Below are 15,594 nucleotides of genomic sequence, written 5' to 3'. Positions count from 1 at the left end.
TAAGCGTTTTGGATTGCATGTTATTTATATAAAAAAGATCACAGATTGTTGTCACTTTTCAAGCCAAAATGAGCTTTGTCCTCAGTGTTAGCACAGACACAAAAAGGAATGAACACAAAGGAGCGTGGAACTGTCTCCCCTAAAGCCCGTGGACGGCAGGGAGGCAACTGGAACCTTTAAAACTGATTAGCGAGGATTACGGAGCAAAGGCAGGAGTTGAGGTACTGATCAGCCGCAATCCAACTGAATTGCAGAACAGGCTCGAGGGGCAGAATGGCCTCTGCCAGCTAGTTCACAGAATGGTTACAGCACAGAAGGAGGCCAGTGGTGTCTGTGCTATTTCTCAGTCCCGACGCCCTGCCTTTCCCCCCGCCCCCAATCAATTATTTTCCCAAGAGGAGGCCCTTCAGCCCATTGTGTTGGTGCTGGCTCTCTGCAGGGGCAGTTCACATAGTGTCCCCCCGCCGCCTCACCCTTTTAAGATAATTATCCACATCCCTTTTGAATGCGTTGATTGACCCTGCATTCACTATCCAGATCCCAACAAGCGCTGTGGGAGAAAGGTTTTCCTTTTGCTATCACTGTTGCTTCTTCTACCACTCACCTTCGCTCAGTGCCATCTGGCTCTCAACCCTTTTGCCAACGTAATTTTGCCCCTCTCGATTTGGAGCATCTTTATAAAATGCCCTCTCACTGCTGCCTCACAGCGCCAGGGACCTGGATTCGATCCCCGGCTCGGGTCACTGTCTGTGTGGAGTCTGCACATTCTCCCCGTGTCTGCGTGGGTTTCCTCTGGGTGCTGCGGTTTCCTCCCACAGTCCAAAGATGTGCAGGTTAGGTAGATTGACCATGTTAAATTGCCCCTTAGGTGTCCCAAAGTGTGTAGGTTAGGGCAATTAGCAGGGTAAATATGTGGGGTTATACGGATAGGGGTTGGGTGGAACTGTGCTCGGTGCAGATTCGATGGGCTGAATGGCCTTTTTCTGCACTATCGGGATTGTATGTAGCAGTGACGTCCTTTAGCACCTGGCCAGCTGGGTCTGTGGTGGTGCGACAGAGTCAGTGATGGACAGTGAAGCCCCCCCCCCCCCCCCCGAGGCCAAAGTGCATTCTGTGCCCTGGTCATCCTCAGTGTTTCTTCCATGTAGTGTTCAACATGGTGGAGTAATTAATCATGTAGTAATCAGCAGGGGGTTTCCTTATCCATGTTTAACCCGATGCCATGTGATTTTGGAGTTCACATCAAGGATTCCCAGGGTAACTCCTTCTCGACTGTTCAGCACTGTGCCACAACCTCTGCCAGGGTGTGCTGCTGGGACAGGACATACCAGGGGACGGTGACGTCTGGGATATGCTCACACATGGAATCACACCTTCCAGACAATTTCAGTTTTGACCAGTCTGTGAGACAACTCTCTCAATTTTGGTACGAGCGCCCAGATGCTCGTAAGGAGAGCTCTGCAGCGTTTCCAGTTACATAGCTCAACGCTAGTAGGTCTGCCCAGTCTCATTGGCAGCAGATCGATACTATTGTGTGGCTTGCCAGGCCATTTTAAGAGTCAGCCACATTGCTGGGGAGTCACATGTAGGCCAGACTGGGTAAGGATGGCAGATTTCCTTCCCAAAAGGACATTCGTGAATCAGATGGGTTTTTACAACAAAATCGACAAATGGTTTCACGGGCATTAGACTTCTAATTCCAGATTTTTATTGAATTCAAGTTTCACCATCTGTCATGGTGGGATTTGATGCCCGCTCATTGCCCAGAATCTCTGGATTACTAATCCAGCAACAACACCACCGCCTCCCCCTCAATTGTAGCAAGCAATTGATATGAATTTACTTTAAAACAAAACTTGACAAAGCTTCTGCCAATAGCTTTGTGGGTAAATAGAAGCACAGAAGGAAGCCATTTGGCCCATCACATCCTTGCCAATGCCTGCCCTTTTCCTCCGTCTCCGATCTATCCAACTAACTGACGTCCCTGGAACCATTCTTGTCAACCTTTTTATCACCCGCTCTAACATCTGATGCAACACCATGTCAGGTTTCAATACAATCTATACATCATGCAGGAGGCCATTCAGCCCATCGACACTGCACCGACCCTCCAACACAGCATCTTACCCAGGCCTCATCACCATAACTCCATGTATTTACCCCGCCATTCCCCCTAACCTTTGGGCACTAAGGGACAATTTAGCACGGCCAATCCACTTAACCCGCGCATCTTTGGACTGTGGGAGGAAACCGGAGCACCCGGAGGAAACCCACACAGACACAGGGAGAATATTCAGACTCCTCACAGACAGTGACCCAAGCTGGGAATTGAACCCAGGTCCCTGGCACTGGGAGGCAGCAGTGCTAACCACTGTGCCGCTCCCAGTCATGATCCATGGTGAGGATGCTTGGATCTGGTTATGACCACAACTCACGCTGCAATGGAACAGCCCAACTACCCTCGCCCTATACGCTCAATGGCACAACTGGACGAACACTTCTCCAGAGTCTTCAACGTGTCATTGATGAAGACGAACATCTCGCCAAAGACATCCCCACACCCCCACTTCTTGCCTTCAGACAACCACACAACCTCAAACAGACCATTGTTCGCAGCAAACTACCCAGCCTTCAGGAGAACAGTGACCACAACACCACACAACCCTGCCACAGCAACCTCTGCAAGACATGCCGGATCATCGACACGGATGCCATCATCTCACGTGAGAACACCGTCCACCAGGTACACGGTACATACTCTTGCAACTCGGCCAACGTTGTCTACCCGATACGCTGCAGGAAAGGATGTCCCGAAGCATGGTACATTGGGGAGACCATGCAGACGCTACGACAACGGATGAATGAACATCGCTCGACAGTCACCAGGCAAGACTGTTCCCCTCCTGTTGGGGAACACTTCAGCGGTCACGGGCATTCGGCCTCTGATCTTTGGGTAAATGTTCTCCAAGGCAGCCTTCACGACACACAACAGCGCAGAGTCGCTGAGCAGAGACTGATAGCCAAGTTCCACACACATGAGGACGGTCTCAACCGGGATCTTGGATTCATGTCACACTATCTGTAACCCCCATGACTTGCCTGGACTTGTAAAATCTCACTAACCGTCCTGTCTGGAGACAATACACATCTCTTTAACCTGTGCTTAATGCTCTCTCCACTCACATTGTCTGTACCTTTAAGACTTGATTAGCTGTAAAGACTCGCATTCTAATCAGTAAACTGAGTGTGTGTCTTTATAGGCCCTGTTTGTGATCAGAACTCCCCACTCACCTGACGAAGGGGCAGCGTTCCGAAAGTTCGTGGTGTTTACTACCAAATAAACCTGTTGGACCTTAACCTGGTGTTGTGAGACTTCCTACTGTGTTTGCCCCAGTCCAATGCCGGCATCTCCACATCACAACTGGAGGACACAGATTTCACACAGGGGCAGCTAACACAGGGAGGAGGGGAACAATGGGGTTACCTTCTGAAATAACGTAGCTTAAACCAGGAACAGGATTTTTCATTGCAGCTTTGTCAATATACACATTGTCTACTGAACAGAAAGCTTTCTGTACGTCTGCAACACTGATTATAGAAGTTAAGAATTATCAAACCACAGGACATTTTGTCCCTTGAAGTTTCTGTGCAGCAATCTTCACGCCAGATTTTTTTAAATCTTTGGCTCGTAATTGTTTCCACAGTTATCAGAAACATTTTCTCCTTGTGCTCAGGCAGCTAACAGAACACAACTGTTTAACCTGAAGGGACTGAGGTCGAGAGGGAGTGAGCCGCTCGCTGTCTGAAATCAATTAAAAAGCACATGGGTCCTCCACATGCTTCACTTCCTTCCTCCTGCACCCCCAGACACCCACTCCCACCGTCCCCCAACTGGAGACTTAACAAACGTACATCACACTCACACCCAAAACACTTGGTGCATTCAAAACGGCTCGGGTCACTGTCTGTGTAGAATTTGCACATTCTCCCCATGTCTGCGTGGGTTTCCTCCGGGTGCTCCGGTTTCCAAAAGACGCGCTGGTTAGGGTGCATTGACCCGAACAGGCACCGGAGTGCGGTGACTCGGGGAATTTCACAGTAACTTCATTGCAGTGTTAATATAAGCCTTACTTGTGACCAATAAATTAACTGTGGCTTTGCTCAAAATGAGACCAATCAGCAATGCAACAACTGGAGCAAATTTGTGGTTGACCGAAAAACAAGATGACAGCAACTTGCATTTTATATCGCACGTGGGGTGGCGCAGTGGTTAGCACTGCTGCCTGACAGCTCCAGGGACCTGGGTTCCATTCCCGGCTCGGGACACTGTCTGTGTGGAGACTGCACATTCTCCCCGTGTCTGCGTGGGTTTCCTCCGGGTGCTCTGGTTTCCTCTCAGTCTGTAAGAAGAGCTGGTTGGGTGCATTGACCGTACTAAATTCTCCCTCGGTGTACCCGAACAGGAGTGTGGCGACTAGGGGATTTTCCTTCAGAATAAACTTTATTAACTTTTACCTCAGTAGAATTTCCCAAGGTGCTTCACAGTATCCAAATAAAATTCAACTCCGAGCCACAAAGAAGAGATTTTAGTATCGAATGTGTATCGATGTATATATTGCCGTGACCTGCACACAGGAAGTGACACGGTTGCGCAAGAGATAGATGGGGCCACACAGAGTAGGTTTCTGTGACGGTAGCTATAGCGAAGAGAGATGGCACGGTGAGGATCTGCATTGACCCAGTACACCCGAATAAAGCACTTCAGACACCCCATCACCCCGTGAAGGCAGTTGAACAGATCATAGCCGACATGAATAGGATGCAGGACTGGACGGAGAAGTGGCAGATGGACTTCAACGCGGATAAATGTGTAGTGGTCCATTTTGGCAGGACCACTGGGATGAACAAGTACAATATCAAGGGTAGGAGTCTTAGCTGTGTTGAAGAGCAGAAGGATCTTGGGGTCCAGGTCCATAGGACTCTTAAATTGGCCTCACAGGTGGAGGATGCGGTCAAGAAGGCGTATGGTGTACTGGCCTTCATTAATCGAGGGATTGAGTTTAGGAGTCAGGAGGTAATGCTGCAACTTTATAAGACCCTTGTCAGACCCCACTTGGAGTACTGTGCGCAGTTCTGCTCGCCTCACTACAGGAAGGATGTGGAAGCTATTGAGAGGGTGCAGAGGAGATTTACAAGGATGTTGCCTGGATTGGGAGGCATGTCTTATGAAGATAGGTTGAGGGAGCTAGGTCTCTTCTTCCCTGGAGAGACGAAGGTTGAGAGGCGACCTGATAGAGGTTTATAAAATGTTGAGAGGAATAGATAGGGTGGATTCTCGGAGGCTATTTCCCAGGGCTGAAATGGTCGCTACGAGAGGACACAGGTTTAAGGTGCTGGGAAGCAAGTACAGAAGTGATGTTAGGGGTAAGTTTTTCACTCAGAGGGTGGTGAGTGAGTGGAATCGGCTGCCATCGGTGGTGGTGGAGGCGAACTCGCTGGGGTCTTTTAAAAGACTTCTGGATGAGTATATGGGATCTAATAGAATTGAGGGCTATAGGTAAGCCCAGTAGGTAGGGATATGATCGGCGCAACTTGTGGGCCGAAGGGCCTGTTTGTGCTGTCATTTTTCTATGTTCTATGCCGTTCCATCAGCTTCTCCACGGGGATATAGAATGATATTCAGGAGTGTGTCCCGCACACAGTTTTTCAGCATCCTGGATTCAAAGTGCAGATTTCGACAATGGATAAAGAATCTTCAAAGCTCACTGACACTCATGTCTCGAGTGGGCAGATACAGGCTCATCCGCCTGTCCCACGGTATGTCCACTGGCAGCGAGGTTCGTCCGCCTGTCCCACCGTATCTCCGCTGGCGGTGAAGTTCGTCCGCCTGTCCCTCGGTATCTCCGCTGGCAGCGAGGTTCGTCCGCCTGTCCCACGGTATCTCCGCTGGCGGTGAAGTTCGTCCGCCTGTCCCTCGGTATCTCCGCTGGCGGTGAGGCTCGTCCGCCTGTCCCACGGTATCTCCACTGGCGGTGAAGTTCGTCCGCCTGTCCCACGGTATCTCCGCTGGCGGCGAGGCTCGTCTGCCTGTCCCACGGTATCTCCACTGGCGGTGAGGTTCGTCCGCCTGTCCCTCGGTATCTCCGCTGGCGGTGAAGTTCGTCCGCCTGTCCCTCGGTATCTCCGCTGGCGGCGAGGCTCGTCTGCCTGTCCCACGGTATCTCCACTGGCGGTGAGGTTCGTCCGCCTGTCCCACGGTATCTCCGCTGGCGGTGAAGTTCGTCCGCCTGTCCCTCGGTATCTCCGCTGGCGGCGAGGCTCGTCTGCCTGTCCCACGGTATCTCCACTGGCGGTGAGGTTCGTCCGCCTGTCCCTCGGTATCTCCGCTGGCGGCGAGGCTCGTCTGCCTGTCCCACGGTATCTCCACTGGCGGTGAGGTTCGTCCGCCTGTCCCTCGGTATCTCCGCTGGCGGTGAGGCTCGTCCGCCTGTCCCACGGCATCTCCGCTGGCGGTGAGGCTCATCCGCCTGTCCCTCGGTATCTCCGCTGGCGGCGAGGCTCGTCCGCCTGTCCCTCGGCATCTCCGCTGGCGGCGAGGCTCATCCGCCTGTCCCACTGTATTTCCGCTGGCGGTGAGGTTCGTCCGCCTGTCCCACCGTATCTCCGCTGGCGGCGAGGTTCGTCCGCCTGTCCCACTGTATCTCCGCTGGCGGCGAGGCTCGTCCGCCTGTCCCACTGCATCTCCGCTGGCGGCGAGGTTCGTCCGCCTGTCCCACTGTATCTCCGCTGGCGGCGAGGTTCGTCCGCCTGTCCCACCGTATCTCCGCTGGCGGCGAGGTTCGTCCGCCTGTCCCACTGTATCTCCGCTGGCGGTGAGGTTCGTCCGCCTGTCTATGGAACAGCTCTTTGCAGTCCAACCCTGTGAAATGATCAATGACATCCTGGTGCAAGGCCGTTCAGTGTGAGAACAGAATCGAGGCTGTCCAGTGGAAGCTCAGCCCTGCTAAGGGCAGACTCAGGGGTTCCCTACTTGGGCCACCTGCTCACAGTTGGTGCAAAGGCCGATCCAGACAAGATAACAGCCGTAGGGCAAACATCCACCCCCCCCAAGGACAAGCATGCCCTGCACTGCTTCCTTGCTCTGACACCTTATTTGTCAAAGTTCATTCCCTTTTACATTGAGATGACTGGAATCCTCTGTCAGTCTCTCCATCAGGATGTAGAATGGAACACTGCTACGTTCCGCAAAGATTTGGTTTCAGCCGATGAAGGGAAAGCACTCCGAAAGTTCGTGCTACCAAATAAACCTGTTGGACTTTAACCTGGTGTTGTGAGACTTCTTACTGTGTTTACCCCAGTCCAACACCAGCATCTCCACATCATGAAGGGTAGTGTTTGGGTCAGTGGGTGCCTGGTCACAGAGCCATACCCTCCCCGTGTTTCTCCCCACCCCCCCCCCCAACTCCACAACCTGGGCACTAGTTGGCACCTTCAAAGTTTATTTCTTATTGCCACAAGTAGGCTTACATCAACTCTGCAACGGTATCCAGAGGAAACCCACACAGCCATGGGGAGAATGTGCAAACACCACACAGACAGCGACACAAGCGGGAATCGAACCCGGGTCCCTGGCATTGAGTGGAGACAAGAGCAGAACACTGACGAGGAAATCTTTTCAAATGTTTCTGCTTGAGAATTTAGCCAAAACCTAAACTACGTCAAGGTCAAGAATACTGTCGAAAGCAACAACTTGTACTTAGGTGGTGCCTTTAACATACTAAAACGTCCCAAGGTGTTTGGCAGGGCTACCAAAAAATTTGATACCAAGTCACACCAGGAGATATTAGACCAGATGGCCAAAAGCTTGTTCAAAGAGGTTGGTTTCAATGAGTGCCTCAAAGGAGGAGAGAGACAGAGAGTTAAGAGAAATTGCAGAGTCCACAACAAGCTCTTTGTACCACAGAAAGTGATTGAAAATCCTGCACGAGATGCTCTTAATCACATCAGTTTGTGTAACTGCGGTGAAAATGTCCCAGAGATCAAGCTCTTGATGAAACTAATCAGAAGCACAATGGTGGCAATACACCTATCAATGCTTTGCAGCCAGTTCCAGTGACTAACTCAGCTTAACATCAAGCCTGTGCATTGCACTGATTCCTTTGTCTTGTAAAAGGACTTGGCCCACCAGAAGTTTTTTTTGGAAAACGCTCCGAGTTAAGAAGCATTCTTAACACTGAATAATCACTGATTCCATCACTGCATTTCTTTTCATCTTATTTCAATTCCACCAAAGTCACACCCACCAAAAGTTAAAGTTTATTTATTTGCGTCACAAGTAAAACCTACATTAACACTGCAATGAAGTTACTGTGAAATTCCCCTAATCGTCACATTCCTGTTCGGGTACAGAGAGAATTGAGCATGGTCAATGCACCCTAACCTGCACATCTTTCAGACTGTGGGAGGAAACCGGAGCACCCGGAGGAAACCCATGCAGACACGGGGAGAATGTGCAACTCCACACAGACAGTGACCCAAGCTGGGAATTGAACCCGGGTGGTTGGTGACTAGTGGAGTGCCCCAGGGGTCGGTGCTGGGGCCTCAGCTATTTACCATTTATATAGATGATCTGGAGGAGGGAACCGAGTGCAGGGTGTCGAAATTTGCTGATGACACCAAGATTGGGGGAACGGCAAATTGTGCGGAGGGTGTGGAGAGTCTGCAGAAGGATCTAGATAGGCTGGGCGAATGGGCCAGGAAATGGCAAATGGAATTTAATGTTGGCAAGTGCGAGGTGGTCCACTTTGGTAGGAATAATGGTAGGAAGGATTATTACTTACGTGGAGAAAAACTGCAGCAGGCGACGGTGCAGAGGGACCTCGGGGTCCTTGTGCATGAGTCGCAAAAACCCAGCTTGCAGGTGCAGCAGGTGGTCAGGAAGGTGAATGGGATGCTGGCCTTCATAGCGAGGGGGATTGAATATAAAAGTAGGGAGGTCTTGCTGCAGCTGTATAGGGCATTGGTGAGGCCGCAGCTGGAGTACTGTGTGCAGTTTTGGGCGCCGTACTTACGCAAGGATATTTTGGCCTTGGAGGGAGTGCAGAGGAGGTTTACTAGGCTGATACCGGAGTTGAGGGGGTTGAGCTATGAGGAGAGGCTGAATAAACTAGGCTTGTACTCGTTAGAGTTTAGAAGAATGAGGGGAGATCTCATTGAGACGTATAAGATGATGAATGGGATGGATAGGATAGAGGTGGAGAGACTCTTCCTGCTCAGAAAGGATAGTAGGACTAGGGGGCACAGCCTCAAGATAAAGGGGAGGCGGTTTAGAATGGAGTTGAGGAGGAACTTCTTCACTCAAAGGGTGGTGAATCTCTGGAATTCTCTGCCCGTTGAAGTGGTGGAGGCTGCCTCGCTAAATATTTTTAAGACGCGGGTTGATGGGTTTTTGATAAGAGAGGGGATTAAGGGTTATGGGGAGAGGGCGGGAAAGTGGAACTGAGCCACGACAGATCAGCCATGATCTTATTGAATGGCGGGGCAGGCTCGAGGGGCTAGATGGCCTACTCCTGCTCCTATTTCTTATGTTCTTATGTCCCTGGTGCTGTGAGGCAGCAGTGCTAACCACTGTACCACATCAACCACAGTGCTAACCGACTGAACAAGACGTTTCTCAAAGTGACAGAAGTGGCCAAAATGAAGTGCTAATCGGGATTGGAGTTTTGTTTTTTGGAGTTTTTCATGGTGAGACAGTTTAACGTGGCCATGGTTTATTCCTTCCTTGGTTGGGCTCAGCTGCTAAACGTTTCGGGATGTGCCATCACAGTCACAGCCAAAACCAGTACAACTGTTATTACCAAACATCATCACCATGACCAGCAACATCACAACTGCTGCCAGTGTGGATCCTGGCACTGCCAACACCACTGCTGCTAACACCCAGCAACTAAAAATCACTGCCAATACCTCCAGCGGCTCTGCCAATACCTCCGCTGCTAACACCACCACAATAACTAAAATCACTGCTGCTCCCACTAGTGCCACTGGCAGCACCAACATCACCGCCAGCGCCTACTGCCAAGACCACCATGTCTGCGTGGGTTTCCTCCGGGTGCTCCTGTTTCCTCCAACAGTCTGGAACAGGTACTGGTGAGGATGCATTGGCCAGGCTACATTCTCCCTCAGTTTGATTTGATTTATTATTGTCCCATGTATTGGGATACAGTGAAAAGTATTGTTTCTTGTACACTATACAGACAAAGCATACCACTCATAGAGAAGGAAAGGAGAGGGTGCAGAATGTAGTGTTACAGTCATAGCTAGGGTGTAGAGAAAGATCAACTTAATATTTGATTGATTATTATCACATGTATTGGGATACAGTGAAAAGTATTGTTTCTTGTGCGCTGTACAGACAAAGCATACTGTTCATAGAGAAGGAAAGGAGTGCAGAATATAGTGTTACAGTCATAGCTAGGGTGTAGAGAAAGATCAACTTAATGTGAGGTAGGTCCATTCAAAAGTCTGACAGCAGCAGGGAAGAAGCTGTTCTTGAGTCGGTTGGTACGTGACCTCAGACTTTTGTATCTTTTTCCCGATGGAAGAAGGTGGAAGAGAGAATGTCCGGGGTGTGTGGGGGTCCTTCAGTGTACCTGGACAGGAGTGTGGCAACTAGGGGAATTTCATAGTGACTTCATTGCAATGTTAATGTAAGCCTGCTTGTGACCAATAAATAAACTTTAAACAAAAAAAGCTGCTCACACCACTGGCACTGCCAACATCACCACTGCTCACACCACTGGCACTGCCAACATCACCACTGGCACTGCCAACATCACCACTGATCACACCACTGGCACTGCCAACATCACCACTGCTTACACCACTGGCACTGCCAACATCACCACTGGCACAGCCAACATCACCACTGCTCACACCACTGGCACTGCCAACATCACCACTGCTCACACCACTGGCACTGCCAACATCACCACTGCTCACACCACTGGCACTGCCAACATCACCACTGGCACTGCCAACATCACTACTGCTCACACCACTGGCTCTGCCAATATCACCACTGGCACTGCCAACATCACTACTGCTCACACCACTGGCACTGCCAACACCCAGCGCCAGGCTGTCACTGTCAATGCCATCATTGTCGACACCACCATCATCAATACCACCACCAATGCAAGAGCATTACTATCGCCACCACTGTCAATGTACCAGGGAACAGTTATCCAAGCTTCTCTTTGGGGAATAACCTGGTGCATTTTCCACAGAAACACAACGCTCCATCACAGTCCACTTGCCAATCAGTCAGCAGCCTTTCCTCATGTAGTATAACTGTTGTTCCTTTTGAAATACAGTATTCTTACATCTGTCCTGATCAGTGAAAGACAAAAAGTTTCAACGACATGTCCCTTTTTGCAGCAACACTAAAGAACAGTTAATATTTGCATTTACATGGGCAGCACGGTGGCACAAGTTTGCACTGCTGACTCACAGCGCCAGGGAACTGGGTACGATTCCCGGCTTGGGTCACCGTCTGTGTGGAGTTTGCACATTCTCCCCGTGTCTGCGTGGATTTTCTCCATTTCCTCCCAAACTCCAAAGATGTGTAGGTTAGGGTGGATTGGCCATGCTAAATTGTCCCTTAGTGTCTAAAGATGTGCAGGTTAGGTGGATTGGCCATGCTAAATTGTCCCTTAGTGTCTAAAGATGTGCAGGTTAGATGGATTGGCCATGCTAAATTGTCCCTTAGTGTCTAAAGATGTGCAGGTTAGATGGATTGGCCATGCTAAATTGTCCCTTAGTGTCCTGGGATGCGTAGGTCAGAGGGATCAGTAGGGTAAATATGTGAGGTTACAGGGGTTGGATTATGGTCAGTGCAGACTTGGATTGTGGTCAGTACAGGTTAGATGGATTGGCCATGCTAAATTGCCCCTTAGTGTCAGGAGGACTGGCTAGAATAAATGCATGGGGTTATGGGGATAGGGCCTGGGTGGGATTGTGGTCGGTGCAGACTCAATGGGCCAAATGGCCTCCCTCTGCACTGTAGGGATTCTATGATTTATCCCTCAATAAACAGGACAAAACAGATTATCTGATGGTTATTGCAATGTTGTTTGTGGGAGCTTTCTTTGTGTAAATGGGCTGCTGTATTTCCAACATTACAAGGGAGTGACTACAATTCAGACGGTGCTTCATTGGCCGTACGATGCTTCGAGATGTTCCAAAGGTGCCACAGAAATGCAAGCTTTTCATTTCTTTGCGATGCTCAGGGCACTGATTCTGGACCCTTGAAGGAGCGCTGGGAGAGGTGCAGGAGGTGGAACTGGTCTCCTGGTGATGGAGGAACCAAGCTCGGAGGGAGGCTTAGGAAAAAAACTGGCACTCTTACACCTTGGAAAAGGCAATGAGTGAGAGTGGCGTTTCGGAAGATTAGAAGAAAGCTAAAGGAATAAAAAAGGTTAATCCTGAGTGCCACGTCAGGGTAAACCACAACCGCAGGGGCACACATCCAAACTGACAAACGGGTTTCAGGAGGCACTTTTTCACGGAACGTGGCCAGTTCCTATTAAAAGGTATCCCCGGAAGCAAGAAGCGGATTTTAAAAAATCTTTTTTAAAAAAAAAGGAAGGATGGCATAGACAACAGTCTACCCCCCACCTGTGTTTATCTTTGTAAACTCAATCTGAAACCATACCAGACAGAATTAACCCTGCTGTTAATTACTGAATAGTAAGAAGTCTCACAACACCAGGTTAAAGTCCAACAGGTTTATTTGGTAGCACGAGCTTTTGGAGTGTTGTCCTGTCGTCAGGACTCACCTGAAGGAGGAGCAGTGCTCTGAAAGCTCGTGATTCCAAATAAAACCTGTTGGACTTTAACCTGTTGTTGTCAGACTTCTTACTGTGCCCACTCCGGTCCAACGCTGGCATCTCCAACATCATAATTACTGAATGGACAGCAATGGGAAATGTTTGCATTTTATCACACGTTGCCAGGACTACAAGCTCAATACTTAAAGTAATCTTATTGTGTAGGGCTCCTCTTAATACCATACTGGCACAGGTTCCCTGGTGCCAGCTTGGGCTCAATGCCAGGGACATGGATGCTTCATTGACGATTCGCCACCCGTTCGCCAATCACCTTTCCCTTCACACGTGCTCAGACTGAGCCAGTCTCCAGTGACAAGTAAGTGACAAAGTGAGAAATACCTTGTGTTGTGGCTTTTTGTCCAGACTCATTGTGTAGTGGGACCTGTACTCCTCCACACACACCCCCCCACTCCCTGTAACAGGGCTCCCCTCTGTCCTGGAGCCCTGCCTGAGCAGTGCACAGCACTGAGAAAACAGGGCAAAGCAAACCCCCTGATTTCAGGACTGTGCTGGGAGCAACAGGCCCCAGCTGAAGAACTTCAGCAATTCATCTGTCAACCCGAGCCTCGTGCAAGCAGCGAACAAAAGCTAAACTCCTCAAGCCAGCAGACAACACACGTTACTCACCCTGAAACGTAGCAGCCCCTCAGCACTCGTGTGCTGAAGCCATTTCCTCTGGAATGGGAGAGGGTAAAAATATCTCAGCGCCTGCACAAAACAACTCCCAAACTCTTCTCCAACTTCTTGTGAATCATGTACTAGAATCTGTGGCCTTCGGAAAAACTGATTCCCAAACACTGGGAACAAGTTTTCAGAGAGAGAGAGAGAAGCAGAGAAATAATCTCTTGTCTGCAAATCCCTTAGTTTGGGTCTGGCATTTAACTATTTCCTGCCCCTCTCTCTCTGAGTGTCAGTCCCTTTCTCTCAGTGTGAATGTTTACACTCACTAACCTTTCTCAGACCTGAGTTTCACTGTCCTTTAACTTGCTTAATTCTTGTTTTTCACAAACTAAGTTTAAATCTTTATTCCCTCTCCTAAACTACCTCTCTCACTCTCTCCTCTACTAACTGCCCCCCTTCTTTCTCCCTCTCCTCTAACTGCCCCCCTCTCTTGCTCTTTCACTGTCTCCCTTACCAACTGCCCCCTTTCTCTTTCACTCACCAACTGCCCCTCTCTCTCGCTCTCACTCTCTCCCTCACTAACTGCCCTCTCTCTTTCTCTCTCTCACTCACTGCCCCCTCTTTCTTTGCCCTCTCTCTCTAACTGCCCCCTCTCTCACTCACTAACTGCTCTCTCTCTCTCTCTCTGCCCCCTCTTTCTCTGCTCCCTCTCTCTCTCTATCTCCCTCTCTCTGCCCCCTCTCTCCCTCTCTCTGCCCTCTCTCTGCCCTCTCTCTCTGCCCCCCCTCTCTCTTTCTGCCCCCCTCTCTCTCTCTGCCCCCTCTCTCTCTCTCTGCCCCCTCTCTCTCTCTGCCCTCTCTCTCTGCCCTCTCTCCCTCTCTCTGCCCTCTCTCTCTCTCTCTCTGCCCCCTCTCTCTCTCTCTCTGCCCTCTCTCTCTCTCTGCCCTCTCTCTCTCTCTGCCCTCTCTCTCTCTTTCTCTGCCCTCTCACACACACACACTAACTGTTCTCCCTTACAGACTGAATTTAAAATTTTCTCCCCACATTCAGTTAGCAATGACCTCACTTCCAGACTCTACCAATTAAACACACCAGCCAAGGGAGAGAGAGAAAGAAAAGCTTCATTTCTGTTCACCTCCTGATACTGCTCTTTTACGATTGACTGTCAAATGGAAAGTTCCTGTAATGCAATCCTTCACATTTAAATTAAAAAAAAACAGATGAGGTTGTTTTGCATGAACTTAACCTACTTTCCCCATTGCCATTGAACAAGGCTGAACAGCTCTGCATTCTCACTGCAGATAACGACAGGACTAATTTGAGGCTGTTTGTATCCTTAAAGGTCCCTGTGTGTCTGACAAAAAGGCAACAAGTGATTTCGCCAGGGTGGGTCCATTCAAATCATTGACCTCTTAAAGAACTGAACCCAGTCAGTTCCACGGTGAGGAATGTGTTAACGTGTTTTTCACTTATAGTCTTTTTCACTAATCAAACTGATTGCTTGTTGGAAACGAACTTTTAATCTTGACTCCAGCTCAGTGAATATTATGTTTCAATCCCAATCTCTAAAAAAAACCAGACAATTCTCTGCCTCCGGTCAGCCAGAGACTCACAGCGCCAGGGACCTGGGTTCGATTCCCGGCTCGGGTCACTGTCTGTGTGGAGTTTGCACATTCTCCCCGTGTCTGCATGGGTTTCCTCCGGTTTCTTCCCACAGTCTGAAAGACGTGCTGGTCAGATGCATTGACCGTGCTAAATTCTCCCTCAGTGTACCCAAACAGGAGTGTGGTAACTGGAGGATTTTCACAGTAACTTCATTGCAGTGTTAATGTAAGCCTACTTGTGACGAATAAATAAATGTTAGACTCCTGTGGAGTTACAGTGACACCAGTGCTGGGAGCCCTCTGCGTGATCTCTAAGTGTGGAGGTGCCGGTGTTGGACTGGGGTAAATACAGTAAGAAATCTCACAACACCAGGTTAAAGTCCAACAGGTTTATTTGGAATCATGAGCTTTTGGAGCACTGCTCCTTCACTTACCTGGTGATTTGATTTTAATTTGATTTGATTTATTATTGTCACATG

At 49.6% G+C, this 15,594-nt stretch overlaps 1 protein-coding gene across 5 annotated transcripts in view; it reads right to left on the bottom strand.

Moving 5' to 3' along the window:
- LOC145362040 (transmembrane protein 198-like) overlaps window positions 1-13,943 on the bottom strand; it is a 90,893-nt gene extending 76,950 nt beyond the window's left edge. For all 5 annotated transcript variants that reach the window (XM_080218081.1, XM_080218078.1, XM_080218080.1 and 2 more), the window contains exon 1: window positions 13,518-13,943. The gene's annotated coding sequence lies outside the window, so the exon portion shown is untranslated. The remainder of the gene's footprint in view (window positions 1-13,517) is intronic.
- Between the last annotated feature and the right edge of the window lie 1,651 nt (window positions 13,944-15,594).

This window comes from Carcharhinus amblyrhynchos, chromosome X, assembly GCF_965287045.1.
Source record: "Carcharhinus amblyrhynchos chromosome X, sCarAmb.v2.hapA, whole genome shotgun sequence".
Lineage (NCBI taxonomy): Eukaryota > Metazoa > Chordata > Chondrichthyes > Carcharhiniformes > Carcharhinidae > Carcharhinus > Carcharhinus amblyrhynchos.
Note: the sequence above shows the minus strand (reverse complement) of the source record. Positions and strands in the feature narration are given on the sequence as shown.